Genomic DNA, 14,439 nt, shown 5'->3' on the forward strand with positions numbered 1-14,439 from the left:
TTGGATTATTGTTTCTTTCAAACAGAGCTTCGCTCTAAAGGAAAACTTACTGAAAATCCTGGAAGAGTTGAGGATGGAAGAATTTAAAAAGTTTAAATGGTATCTGATGCAACTGCCTAACAAGTGCCTCACAAAAGAGCAAGAAGAGACTGGTTCAAGAGCAGATGTGGTGGATCGCTTGGTGCAGCATCATGGCTCAGAAGAAGCTGTGCAAGTCATGAAGACAACATTACAGAAAATTGGCAGAAATGACCTTGTGAACGATTATAAAAACTGAGAACTGGAAAAAGGAGCTTTGAGTTTATTCATGTTGTTCTGTTCATGTGTGTTTCTGTAATTTCCATCGTTCTGTTTTAGCTATTCTATCTGCAAGAGGATAGTTTCAAGCTAAAAAGCTTAAACCTTTCAACTTCAAATATCAATCATTGAATAGCTGAAAGCTTAGCTGACATAAAAAGTTAAAACTCTTTTGTTGGTTTATTAAGTGAAATGTTTTTTTTTAACTTACGTTCTTTTCATCTGCTGCCAGCACCAAAAAACAATATTAGCACAAAGTCTACAAAGAACTTTAATAAAGAGATTCTATTGATGAATAAGACTCTGAATTTTAAGACAACAGCAGATGAATAAACAGGTCCCACTAAAAAGTTATTTAGAATTTATTTGATTTGAATTAATTTCAAATGCAATTTGTCTCCAAGTAAAACCAGAACATGATTTTGGATGAGCAACCATTGCCTCCTCGATCTGTAAAATTAAATAAATAAAAACACAGCAGAGGAGGAGGGACCAATAAATACCTTTCTGAAAGACTTGTGGCTCCATGGTTGCAGTGAGGTAAACAGCATCATTTTCAATGCATTAACTCAGCTCTGGTGATCAGAGGACTGTTTCTCAAAAGCTTAGTTTACAGATCATGGATAAGGAATAAAGCTCGGCTTGAACTAGTGTGACCAGAGAATCCGAGCTTTATTCGTTTCACGAATGCCAATCCAGGCTCAGGAGGTGCAAAAAAACATAAAATGAATACTATCCGGGTATCATAACAGTAATAATAATGGTATGGGTCCTTTATGTGGGTTTTCCTATCCACTGTCGCTTCATGCATGCTCAGTATGAGGGATTGCAGCAAAGCCATCAACAATGCAGACGACTGTCCACTGTGGCTCTACGCTCTTTCAGGAGGAGTGAATGCTGCTTGGAGAGACTTGATGCAACCTGCTGGGTTTCCTTAGAGAGGAAACTTTAGAAAGAATTTGACTTTAGAAAGAGTCTTGAGATGACAAGTGTTGTTATTTGGCACTATATAAATAAACTTGTATTGAATCTTTGCAAAATCAAGTCCTTCTGACTCTAGACGATGACGATCGCTACAGCAACCCTTAGCTTCCCAGAGGAATAATCACATTAATAAAATCAAGCGTCCTAAAGTTACAGATTTTTACTGAGCAAATCATTCTTTAAAATTTTATTTTTTCAAAGAATGTTTGTTAACTCAGGATTTGCATTGTGGATGGGTTGAAACATATACCAGATGTTGTTCTGAATTAGTTAAGCTAATATAACCTCAATTCACATTCTTTAAGATGAACTTTGGTTCTTTAACTCAGATCTGCAGTGAACCAGGATTCACTGAATTATTCTGATGATGATCACAACTGTATTTTGTCTTTTATGTGTACAACGTTCCTTAGCTTCTTTTTATCTTAATTTTACTTAGTAGTTTTAGTTAAGTTTCACTAGACTGGTAAAGAGGATTTGTTGATTAAAATATAGTGTTAATTTAAATTAACAGCACTATTTAGTGATGTTGTCTGGATGTTCATTTATTTCTGTTACTAAATTCTTGAACTTGAAGAGAAGCTGTCCCTTCTTTATTCTATATGTTTGCAGAATTTGCTGTTAAAAGATCCTCAGTGCTTGAATCATTCCTTTCAACTATTGATATCAATTGATTGGGCTGATATTCACCAGACAATACCTAACAGACCGAGCGTTATTTATTAAACATTAAATAACTTAAAACAGTGTGTGATAGCACAACACTGTACAGAATTGAATCTGCAAGTACCTGAATCCAAGAACCTGCAGTTGTTTGTGAGAGAAATTACTTCAGTACACGAGGTTACAGCAGCACCAAACTTTCTTTAAGTCATATCACAGTTCTCACTAAAGTTCTCACAGCTTTAATTTGTTTTGTGGTTGTAATTTAAATACTTTTGCAAGCCACTGTATGCACTGATGTGGTTCTGACCAGATCAATTGGACACATACAGGCTCATATATATTCATACATGCCCACTGTTTGGTTAAATTGAACTTAATTTGTCCTTTGGCCAGGTGGGTTTTTGAGGCCATCAGCAGGGTACTGACGTGATTCTGTTGTGACATTTGACAACTTTGTAGAATAGTTCACAAATATTTATTACGGCTGAAAATCTGCTGTACATTTTATTCTCACATTTTTATTAGATTTAGTTGCACTAAACAGTTACAGTAAAAACTGTAAACTCAATAATTTTTAGACTTTTGTCTAGGAGATACAAAGTAGACATGGATCCTCAGATCCAGTTACAGAAAAGTTTGAATATTACAAATTATCTACACAGCCAGAAATCTGCTGCGGTCTCAAGTTTCTGTAATTTCAATACGTCCTTTCCTACCAGCTGTGGGATATGCATATCTTGAAACATCTTTCACCAAAGTTCATTCATACAAGTAAGCTTGTACCACCAACTATGATAGGAAGCCTACAGGCTCCTTTTCCAACGTCCTTCCTTACTGACTGCAGTGTTCAGACAGCATTTATAGCAACCAGTGAGCCACTCCCACTTTGGCTAAAGAATCTTTACCCAAAATACTTTTTCTAATGCAGCCACTGCCTCTTTGTGGAACATAATGGGACGATAAAAAACAGGAAAGATTTTTAGGAGGAGAATTGTAGACTTTCACAAATCTGGTTCATCCTTGGTGCAATTTCTAAATACATAAAGGTGCCACATTCATCTGTTCAAACAATTATACACAAGTATAAACACCATGGGACTGTCTAGCCATCATAATACCGCTCAGGAAGGAGACCGGTTTTGTGTCCCAGAGAAAAATGTGCTTTGGTATGAAATGTGCACACCAACCTAAGAACAAAAGCAGAAGACCTTGTGAAGAATCTGGCTGAAGCTGTTAAGAGTGTCTTATTATTTACACTGAAACAAGTTCTGTCATGCGCTGAAAGGCTACTCTGACAAAAAGAAGCCAATACTCAAAAAGAAACACAACAGCCAGATCACAGTTTTTAAATGCAAACAAAGAACGAAATAAAGTTTTGGAGACAAGTCCTGTTGTCTGACAAAAATTTAACCTTAAAGAGTAACTCACTCCAAATCAACTTTTTTGTGTCTAGAAATCTTTGGTGTGGAGTGCTAGGGGTAAACAGTGGTCGTGCAGTAAATTTTTAATTAATGTCGCTTTCTGTGGCTGTGGCGTAATTCTGATATAGTGACGTTGGTAGCTCTGCCCCCTTGGGGTATAAAAGCAACTCAGGCATACATTTTTTTAATAAATAGTTCCATCTTGTGCCTCCATAGCGAGCACTGTTGCACTATTCAGACCCTATAGCGACTTTCTTCTGTGGTATTGGCCAATTTACAGGAAAGCCACCAATTAAGTCTCTTGAAACAGCCAGGAAGGAGGTGGTGTGAGACCGAACCGTGGCTTAACTATCAGCATAACTCTGCTATTGGAAGGTGGGCAAGAGATACCTTCCCCAGAAGCCATCTGTTATTTTTCTGTTGTTTATGATGGTATTTAAGACTGTATTAAGACATAGCCACTTAGTAATGGCTCAGGTATAAAGTCATACATTTTTAAAGGTGATTAAAGGAGTTTTCTAGGTTCTCCTTGGGTTAAAATAGCAGTTGTGTTGGTCTGAGATGACATAAATGAGATGATTTTTGGGCAATATCACAATCTCTATTTCCCATATTCTTCACTTTGAAGGGCTGGTTTATGATAATTTAAAAAGAGCAGTTGTGTTGGTCTGAGATGATATTCAGATTGTGATATGGCACAAAAATCTTAATTATGTCCCATAATTCTTTACTTTGAAAGGCTGGGTTATGATTGGATTATTTGTTTAAATGTAGCAGCAGAGGTGCAGCAGAGGGGTGTAGGGGCGGGGCTTTGATTTGCGCATATAACCTGTTCAATGCTGCACTTGCTTTAGCTTCCTGCTGCATACAGGATGGTTTGCTGCAGGGATGCATGGTACCGTTGAAAGGGGCTGACCAGACAAGAAGAATCACATGCATGTCCATTTATTTCCATCCTACAGCCTGTTAGGTGGTCCGTTTTCACAGCAACTTGGCACCATTAAAAAAATAAATAAAAAATGGTAAAATCCCCACGGCCACTGTGGGAGTTGTGATCAACATAGAGATTTGCATTTGTCAGGTTTATTACTTTTATTGAGCTTAACCAATCCTGTGAATTCCATGTTTTTACCTCCATGGGATCAGAACTTATAAGGATTTGTAGTTTGTGTCACGGCCCCCACCAACTGAAGGAGGGAGGGTAACACGACAACCAGAAGTATCAGAATCCCTCTAAAAGTGTAAAAATAAGGGGATTTATTGATCTTTATAAAAATCCCAGAAATGTTGTAAAAACTGTGGGGGAGAAAAGAGACCATTAGGCTGTGCAGAAACAAGGAAATAAATAAAACAAAACAGGCCCTACCTCTCATCTAATCTGATTAAAATTAAAGGAGATGAGGACCTCATATGGGGCTGTCTTGGGTCTGGATTGGCTCCTCTCAGTCCATCAGCCAATTAAGGCACCTGGCACCAGCCTGCACACTGAACCTGTGGGGAAATAGGAAACAAGATGGGATGAAGTAAAACACCAGAAACACGTCCTGCAGACATGTAACAGAGGTGCTTATTGATTTTTTCTAAAGTGGGTTATGAGCGCTTTGATTGGCTGAGCCCAAATTCTCCACCCTTAAACAGAGATATTAGCCGGAAAAAGACTGCATTCAGTCAGAAGTCAATCTTCTACATGTGAGTAGCGTGTTGGTGAGTGACTGTGAGCAACAGTCCTCATTTTCAAAGAGTTCAAGCATTTTTGCTTCATCCGGAGGTAAGAACAAGAATATATATTTGTATTTTAAGACTTTTTGAGCATGATCTAGATTGTGAAATGGTACTTTCTAGCCATGTGCTTTTAGTGTAATACAGAAAGCATAGAAAGATGCTTTATTGGTGCTTGTGTCAAAGGGATTTTTTTAGGTAGGTAAGCCCATTTTATTCATTTTTTTTTTTTTAAAGAAAATTTCTGAGAGAACTTGCCACAGCAGCTTTCTCCACCTGGGAAAACATCTGAAGGCCACCCACCAGGTGGCCTTCACCGTGCGTCTGACCCTGAACCCCCCGTGGTTCAGGGTCAGAACCACGTGGGAATGTGTCCTGTGTCCAGGCCCTCTTCAGGTAATTGATGGCTGCTTCTTGTGAATTTGTTTTGGTAGGATCTTACCAAGTTAAAGTGCAGTATGTGTATGCATCAGTTCAGCCCATTCTGTACAGCATTATTTCTTAATGCATTTTATATTTTCATCTTTTGGAATAAAGCATCTAGTTTTAGCTCCCAGATATTCACTGGTAGATGGAAGCCTGCTGACAGTGTTGTGTGCGGTTTGTCTGTCAGCCCCAGGGCAGAGGAGGATCTTCTCTGCAGGGCAGAAAGGGGAGCTGGTGGCCAGAGTCGTGGCTCTGCAGCGCTCCCTGAGTGTAGCAAAGCGGGTTTCTGCATATCTCCAGACTACCAGAACTCACTCAATGGACTGGCCGGTGGTGCATCCTGTAAGTCAACCATACGACTACAGTGTCTTTCCCTCTTGGATCACTGGGCAGTGTAATTGACTGAGTCTATGCGGGACAGGTTGAGAGAAAAAGGGCCCAGGCAACTACTCGGGAGGAGCAGAAGGCCCTATCGGGGCCCCCCCCCCAAGGCCAATGGCTGCTCCTCGCCAGCCACGACTTCATCCAGGGTCCGTGAACGGACATTTCTCAATTCACATTGTTTACTGACTGTTACCTCTTTGGGCACACAGTCATCCCGTTTTCTCCGTCCTCTCCCAGGATGGTTGATGCGCCTGACCTGGCCGGAAAGCCTCCGGTGGCAACGACCCCAGAAGACATAGAGAAGGCTGGGGTCGAAGTCATCCGGGTGATGAAGGAGAAGCACCAGCTGACGCCCTCCACATCAGTGTTGAGCTGCTTGGAGCGGCACGAGGCCTGGTCCGCTGGGACAGGGAGCAGGAACCTGATGTGGAAAATTAGACTGCCGCCTTCTATGGGTGAGTCGTATTCATCTGTATGAGAGGTTTGAACTGACTTTGTAAAGTTGCTTGAGATTAGATTCTTCCCACTGTCGCTTCATGCTTGCTCAGTATGAGGGATTGCAGCAAAGCCATGTACAATGCAGATGACTCTTCCTGTGGCTCTACAGTTCCCCAGGAGTGAATGCTGCTTGTCGGGACTTTGATGCAATCAACTGGTTTCCTTATATAGGACATTTTTGACCAATCTGTATAATCTGACCCAATCTGTATAATATGATTGAACTTGACTTTGTAAAGTGCCTTGAGATGACATGTTTCATGATTTGGCGCTATATAAATAAAATTGAATTGAATTGAATTGATTACTTATTTCAGCTATATCATTGTCTTTGAATTGAATGCTAAATTCCTGTAATTACTTTCCATTTCAGAAACCTACCTGGACCATCATTTCATGTCCAAAAGACCAGCACCATGTGTCCGACTGGGCTTTCTCATACAACTTGGACGCGATACACAGGTTGGTGCAGAACATTAGCCGTTTTAGCATGCACAATCAATCAATCAACCTTTTGAAGGGAACGGCTGACTGAGGCCTTGTGTTGGACATCCTTTGCTGCATGTCTCTCCCCCTCTTCCACCCCCCTTCCTGTCAGCCTACTGTGTTAGTCCAACTGTCTCAATATTAGCTTTTAGTTTCTATTGTCCAATGTTTTATTTTGTTCCTACATTTTATTCCAAAATGCTTTTATTCCATTTTATTTTCCTGTATTTTAATCATGAAAAGGACTTTGCATTTGTGGCTTCAGTATTTCAGGACTCTGAAATGCTGAAGCCACAAATGGACTCTGTACCACATGTAAATAGCACACTGTCTATTTCCCCTGCATTGTCTACATTGTTACATTGTTTTACATCGTTTACATTTCTATTGTTTACATAAATTGCTGCTGCATCTGGATACCGTGAATAGCACACTGTCTATTTCCCATGCCTTGTTTACATTGTCTTACATTTCTATTGTTTACGTAAATCACTGCTGCATCTTTATCCTGAAAATTAGTGCAATCTACTGTGATTTTTAGAGTGATTTCTAGAGTGATTTTGTTCTAGCTGTATGCAAACAAAATGTCATTCTGTACGCACTTTGTGCATCCAAAATGATAATAAAGATATCTAGCTAGCTAGGTAGCTATCTATCTAGTCTTTGTACTGAAATGTAGTATACAAGTAAATTTGCCTTGCCTTGAAATAGTCAATTGGCATTTTGCCTCTTGATATTGAGTTACACATGATCATACTGCCACATAAACCTACTGCATTCATGTTTTTTGTTGTATTTAGCAGCCGCTCTGGGCAAGAAAGCATTGGGCCTCTTTTTTGACCACCTTCTGCATCAGTCATAGGGTTTCACCTTATGGACACTGCAGGCTTAATAAGGTTGTTGAGTGTTGACTTTAAGGGTCGACAGAGAAAACCGCCTGTTTCCCCAGCAACAGAGGTAACAGGGAGGGATGCACCTCCACCCACTGGCTTCTACTCCTCTGACTTCTCATTCAAGGGTTCTGCCATATTTCCCACATCAGTGGTTAAAAATGTCTCGGTTTGTCTTGAATGCTGGGTTTCAGCTTTGAAGCTTGTAGTATTTGGCTCGGTGTAATTTCTAAACAGGAAACTTCTAATTCTCAGGTAGTCTCCGTATTCCCACAAAGGGATCCGATTTCCCCCGCTCCCAGAGGGTGCTCGCGCCACCTGCAGCCAGCAGGTTTTTGCCTGGTGGCATTACTACTTGCTCTACCGTGGATCGAAGATAAGATCAACGCTGTACTCAGAAAGCAGACCTGGCAATACAGCAGACATTATTTAGAATAAATATGATATATGTACTTTATTCATAACAGGGAAACATAATACAGCTAAATGTGATAATTGCAGGTAAAATGAACTACTGAACATGTTTTCAGATATATAGTGTTGAAAGAGTTCAGCTGATCAACAATGTGTCCAGAATTAAAATAAGAATCCCTTTGAATCATTACAGATAAATTCATTATCCGATAGTTTTAAAGCTTTGATAAATTATCTGACAATAGACTCGTTTCTTTAAAAGGATTTGTTTCTTTTTAAATTGTCGGTCCAGTTCACACTCCATACCAGTTGTTGGTGGTAATGCACAACTAGAGTTGTTTACCAACCACCAAAAGGTTGTAGAACAAGAAGAAGAAGAAGAAGAAGAAGAACCACCCGGAAAAGAACAACGGAAGAGATATAAATAATTCAATACGTAAAATGGGAAAAAATGGATCTACTGTTAAATTTATTTGGATTCCGGCTCATACCGGAATAGTTGGAAATGAATTAGCAGATACATTTGCAAAGAGTGCGAGTAAGAGAAATGAAGTTGAACTGGAAGGTAAGTATAGTAAAAATGAGATAAGGAGTATAAGTAAAATATATTACAAAAAGAAGTGGCAGGAAAAATGGGAGGGTGAAAAGAAGGCAAGGTTTTATTATAATATTCAAAAAAAGTGGGGGAGTGTAGAAAAGAAAATAGGAATAAACAAGAGGAAGATATTATATCTAGATTAAGATTTGGACATGTAGGGTTAAATAGTACTTTGAAAATAATAAATAAACATAGTACCATACCATACCATACCAGCTTTATTTATAAAGCACTTTAAAACAACCACAGTTGATACAAAGTGCTGTACAATCCAAAAACACAGCAAAATAAAAATAATTAAAAGTAGTTTAAAAACAAAGACATACACTTTAAACTAGATCTCGCTGGTGTTGAAAGCCAAGTTAAATAGATGGGTTTTAAGACGAGCTTTAAAAGTGGTCAGAGAAGGGGCCTCTCTGACCTGCAAAGGTAAGTCATTCCATAATTTGGGGCCCATAACAGAGAAAGCCCTGTCCCCTCTGAGCTTCCTTTTTGTTCTCGGTACCTCCAAGAGCAGCTGATTTGCTGACCTGAGAGACCGATGGGGTATGTGGAGTTGAAGAAGCTCAGTGAGGTAAGCTGGGGCAAGATTATGCAATGATTTAAAAACAAACATAAGAATTTTAAAATGAATCCTAAAATATACAGGCAGCCAGTGAAGTGAGGCCAGGACAGGGGTCACATGGTCCCTTTTTCGGGTACCTGTCAACAAACGTGCAGCAGCATTTTGTACTAGCTGCAGACGTGAGAGCAGCGCCTGACTGACTCCCAGATAAAGTGCATTACAGTAGTCCAATCGAGTTGAAATAAAAGCATGGATCACTGTTTCAAAATGCTGCCTGGAAAGAAAAGATTTCACTGACGCCAATCGCCTTAAATGATAAAAGCTGGACTTAACCACGGCTCTAATTTGGCTGTCCAATTTAAAATCACTATCCACCTTAAAACCAAGATCTGTAATAACAGGTTTAAAATATTCCTCCAAAGGTCCCAGGTCAACAGAGGAGGACTCACAGGAGCCACTGGGTCCAAACACCATCACCTCTGTTTTGTTTTCATTAAAGTTTAAAAAGTTCAAGGCCAACCAAGCTTTAATATCTCCTAGACAAGCCAGGAGATGTTTGATTGACCGTACATTGTTTTAAGGTATGATTGATAGTACGGGGTTATGTAATTTTTGTGGAAAGTTGGAAACAGTTATACATATTTTTATGGAATGTAATAAATATAATCTAGAAAGAGAGGAATTAGTAGAAGAGTTAAATAGGAATAAAGTTAAATTAAATATTAGAGATCTGCTACAAAAATCTTCTGGAGATGTGGTTTTTAAATCCGTGTTTAGGTTTCTTAGGAAAACAGGTCTAATAGGGAGATTATAGGGATTAGACATCTGGTTCATACTCCAGTCCAGAAGGTGGCGGTAATGCACCTGAAAGTTGTTTGCCAACCGCCATAAAACAAAAAGAAGAAGAAGAAGAAGAAGAAGAAGAAGAAGAACGGAAGTTAACAAGTCTGGCTGAGTGAGGGTGAAAGCTGAGCTCTAACTGCTCAGTAGCTGTTAAACCAACATTTGAGGATACGCGAACAGCAGAGATGTGGAGACAGCAGCTTCTACGGTGGCTGGGAGGAGCCGAGGGAGAGACTTCAGGAACAGACAAAGAGAAACTGCGGCTCAACGCCCTGGAGGCTGATTTCAGCCCCAAAGTTCTGCTGCGCAGATTAGGTTTGTCTGCCTTCATGTCAGCTACAGTTTACAGACATTTTTGGTGACTAATGGGTCAGCTAAAAAAGCTCAAATGTGTCCTGTAGAGAAATAAAACGGTAAACTGTCTGTTTATTTGGTAGAAACGACCAGCGTCCGCCATATTGTGAGTGGCCGAGACAAGCTGGTTTAAAAACGGGGTTCTGTCTTTAAAAGAAGCGCTAAACTGACTCTGCAGCCTGTGCTGTCCTTCACTGATTGGTTCATTTCTCAGTACAGCTGAGCAGGAGGCCAGCTGTAACATCCCGGTGTTCTAGATTAACTGGTTAGAATGTACGAGCAACGCAGGCGTGTTCAAATGGCAGGTGGCCACCTCAATGCCTGTTTAAAAATACCAGAACTGGAACGAATACTTTTAGAAAATGTTGTTATATATATATATATATATATATATATATATATATATATGAATTGTGTTCATCAGCGGTAAAGTGTGTTAAACAAATTGTTTCACTCTTAATGTTGCTCTGTTGTCGTCGCTGTTCACTCATCTGTGGTGCTGAAAATGCTCTGTCATGTGTCATTATTATCCAGGTAGTTAATTGAGAATCGTGATCCTTAATAAAAAGTAACAGATATATAAATACTGACCACAACAGTAAATAATCTACACTGGTACAAGGACGCAGTTTGGCAAGATATCTGCGGACATCCTGCAGAAACAAACTTACCCTGTCTTCTACCACGAGAGATAGTGTTGTACTTTTACTCACTGTTTTAAGGTATTTGATGTCTAATAAATTACTCTCTGTCTGTTAGGTATTGTTTAGTGAATACCAGCCCAAATAGCTGATAGAAGGACAATAGTTGAAGGAATGATTCAAGCTCTGGCGTTCTTTTAACAGCAGACTCTGCACAACAACGCTGACTTCATTTCCGGACGTCTGACAAAGAGAGAGACAGAGACTCAGCTCACGCCTCTCTTTCATTTCTCACACAGACGTTAAGTAGGATTAATTGTGTCCACCCATTCAGGGGCGTGTACAGTATATCAGTTTTCCGTTCATCACTTTGTTGGAAAGGATACTATAAAGCAGATGTGTTCTAGCTGACATGTTTCCCCTAATCAGTCATTTTGTCCAATCTAAGAATGTTAGCGTCTGCCCTCTAGAGTCCGTTTATCTGTAATCTCCATGGTAACCGATAATGCATCCAGCCTCTGTAGTCACATAATCTCTAACACTGAGGCATGATAAGTTTCAGGGTCGCTTTTGGATTTGATCAACTCGCTGTTTAATTTTTTTAAACACACGGTGAACTCCATGAGACAATCTCTGCAGATACTTTTAAAGTTTTCCTTTGTGATAATTTATTATCACACACGCTTTTTACCAATGTTACCTTTTGGTTTGGTTTGTAAAAAGGTTGATTTTTATCTGGATGCTTAGGCTTTCATTGCAGCTTGTCTCCACCCCTTTCGGTCTGCTGAATCTCTGGAGAACTGAATTTGTGTCTTTTCTTAGGTCTGTTTCCTGTTTGAAGGTTTAAGACTCTAAGCTTGCTTTGTTTGCAAATGAGTGTCCCAAAGAAACACTGGAAAAGTTATTTTCCCTGCAAGGCATCGTCACATCATATTGTACACTTTCGTGTAGATTTTGAAGGAACAAGGACTTAAAAAGTGGGAAATCTTCAGGACCTGGAGAATTACATCTCTGAGAATAAATGTCCGTTAAGTGAGAGTAATATTAAGTGATAGTAATATTGTCAGGCTGTTTCATTTTCTTCTTGAAGAACAGCAAAAGCATTAAGAGTTGTAGAAGAAAGGTGAGTCAGATAAGTCTGGTGTAAACGGCACTTTGGTGAGGGGGAAATTCCTTGTCTACTGTTAAAGTCTCAAATTTCTTCGCTTTCAACTCGGTCTGATTTTCCCTTGTGGCTTGATTGCACAACAATAGTAAGTAAAGAAAACGAGTCAGTGATGTCTGCAGCTGTTGCAGATAATGCCTATGCTACCTGATTTTGCTTTGATTTAGAAAAATAAGTATAATTATTTAACTTTTTATTGCCCCCCCCCCCTCCCCTTTATAAATAGTATTTTGTGGCAATACATACATACATTCTTAATAAAATTTAATTGGTGAGTTTACTTTTCTTTATCTTTATTTTATAAACCTAGTAAGTTAATTCAATCTAAAATTTAAGTTTATTTAGAAACATGGCAGTGAAGTACAACTACCCTGTCCTCTTGACAGATGGATAGCTGTGTCTGTCAGGAGAGAGCTTTGTACGTGAAGGGGCGGAATGATATTAAACACTTGGAATAATATTTAGTGCGCCTTGTGGTTTAAAAAATAAGGTAAATAAATCACAATGCATATGTTTCTGCAGATGCTGTCCGGTTTCAAAAGACGCAAACATTGGTTTGTGTCTTTTTCTGTCTCTAGAGAACAGGAGCACAACCAGAGAGAGAGAGATGCACGCACCCACCCACGCTTCGGACAGGGCCGACGACAGTGCACCAACTTTAAGCTCTGTATCCCGCTCAGTTCACATTTATTTATTCCAGAAAAGTAACAAAGACTGCACTGTTGCTTTAATTATTATATTTGGAACTGGACACTAGCTTTCCGTTACCGATATGGTGACCAGATCTCAAATGAGTAAACATGGGACTTATTAGGGAATTCCTCAAATGACGTCAAACTACTAAATTTAGACGCATGCATCTATCAGCCCTCATGTGGTCATTCAAGCAGAGCTGTAAAGCTTGAATAGTTTTCTTTTCTTCAGTCAAAAAGTGAACAGATCTGTCCTGAATACTGCCTTAACAGACAATCAGTGGTGGTTTAATATGGGCAGCCGGCTTCTTGTCCTGTGAAGGATCAGATTCCCGCCGGACTGACAACCTGTGGGTATTTGGCGCCCTCTGCCTGCAGCAGTGAATGTGGTTTTCTGCCATGGTTGTCTGACAGACAGGTTTTAACCAAAGGACGGGGGGTGCCGTGGCCATATTAGACGGGTATATTTGATCTGGACAAATGTTGAGCAGGAAAACTTGAATACTTGTTGTTTCTGCTGGAGTGACTGGTGCTATGATGACGGATATGATGATTGTGACCAAATGTTTTTTGTTTCATTGATTTTTCTAAACCCTGGAGGAATGCAGGGAAATGTCAGTGTTGAATACAAGCTTGTAACCGATTATGGAATCTGGCCAAAGACAGCTATATGTGCTCTTTACATTTCATTGATTAAGAAGCCAACAATTGAATGTTTAGACCTGATACCAGCAGATGCAGCATCTCTGCAGGTAGGATATGTTTACTTGGCTTTTTCACAGCAGAAAGTAAACATAATACAATTCAGGAGGGGTGTTCATGTGAGCTTCAGTGCTGCATAATCGGCTTATTATAAGCAACTTTTGGCTTGTTTTTCTCTAAAGTCGCTAGCTACTTTCATGAGTTGGCGGTTGCCTTTTTTTGAGTTTGTTTTAGAACAAACGTTATTGCGCTGCATAACAGATATTAGCCAAGCTAATATCACCCCCCTCCCCCCATCCTCCTTGTGAACTGTAACAACAAAGAAAAAGTCCTGGTGTATGTATAAATACCAGCTAAATGCATATGTTAGTAATGATTAGAAGCAGCCTTTGTGTTACAGTGGGCCTGCTTTTTTGGAGCAAGTCACTTGTTTCTCACACAAGATTGATCTTGTTTATGTGTGTCTGCAGAGAGATGGTGAGATGGGCATTGTGTGTCTGATCACAGTAAGATTATTCACTTTACATCTTTTCAGAAGTTGTTTTTAAGTCTTTCTTTTTCCAATAAGCCCTATAATGTCTTATAAGCCCAATAATTTAAAACAGCCTTGTTTGATAGAGAGAATCTTTTTTTAGGGTGAAACTGTCAGTTCCTGAGGTTCAGTTTTCTCTTCACTGCTGATCAAATTTTTTTC

The 14,439-nt window shown here is 39.5% G+C and overlaps 1 protein-coding gene across 1 annotated transcript in view; it reads left to right on the forward strand.

The window, feature by feature from the left end:
* The window catches only part of LOC105921678 (NLR family CARD domain-containing protein 3), a 1,041,521-nt gene that overhangs the window by 39,756 nt on the left and 987,326 nt on the right, over positions 1 to 14,439 (forward strand). The gene's annotated exons all lie outside the window — the stretch shown is intronic.

The sequence above is a fragment of the Fundulus heteroclitus genome, chromosome 24 (assembly GCF_011125445.2).
Source record: "Fundulus heteroclitus isolate FHET01 chromosome 24, MU-UCD_Fhet_4.1, whole genome shotgun sequence".
In the NCBI taxonomy this organism is placed as follows: domain Eukaryota; kingdom Metazoa; phylum Chordata; class Actinopteri; order Cyprinodontiformes; family Fundulidae; genus Fundulus; species Fundulus heteroclitus.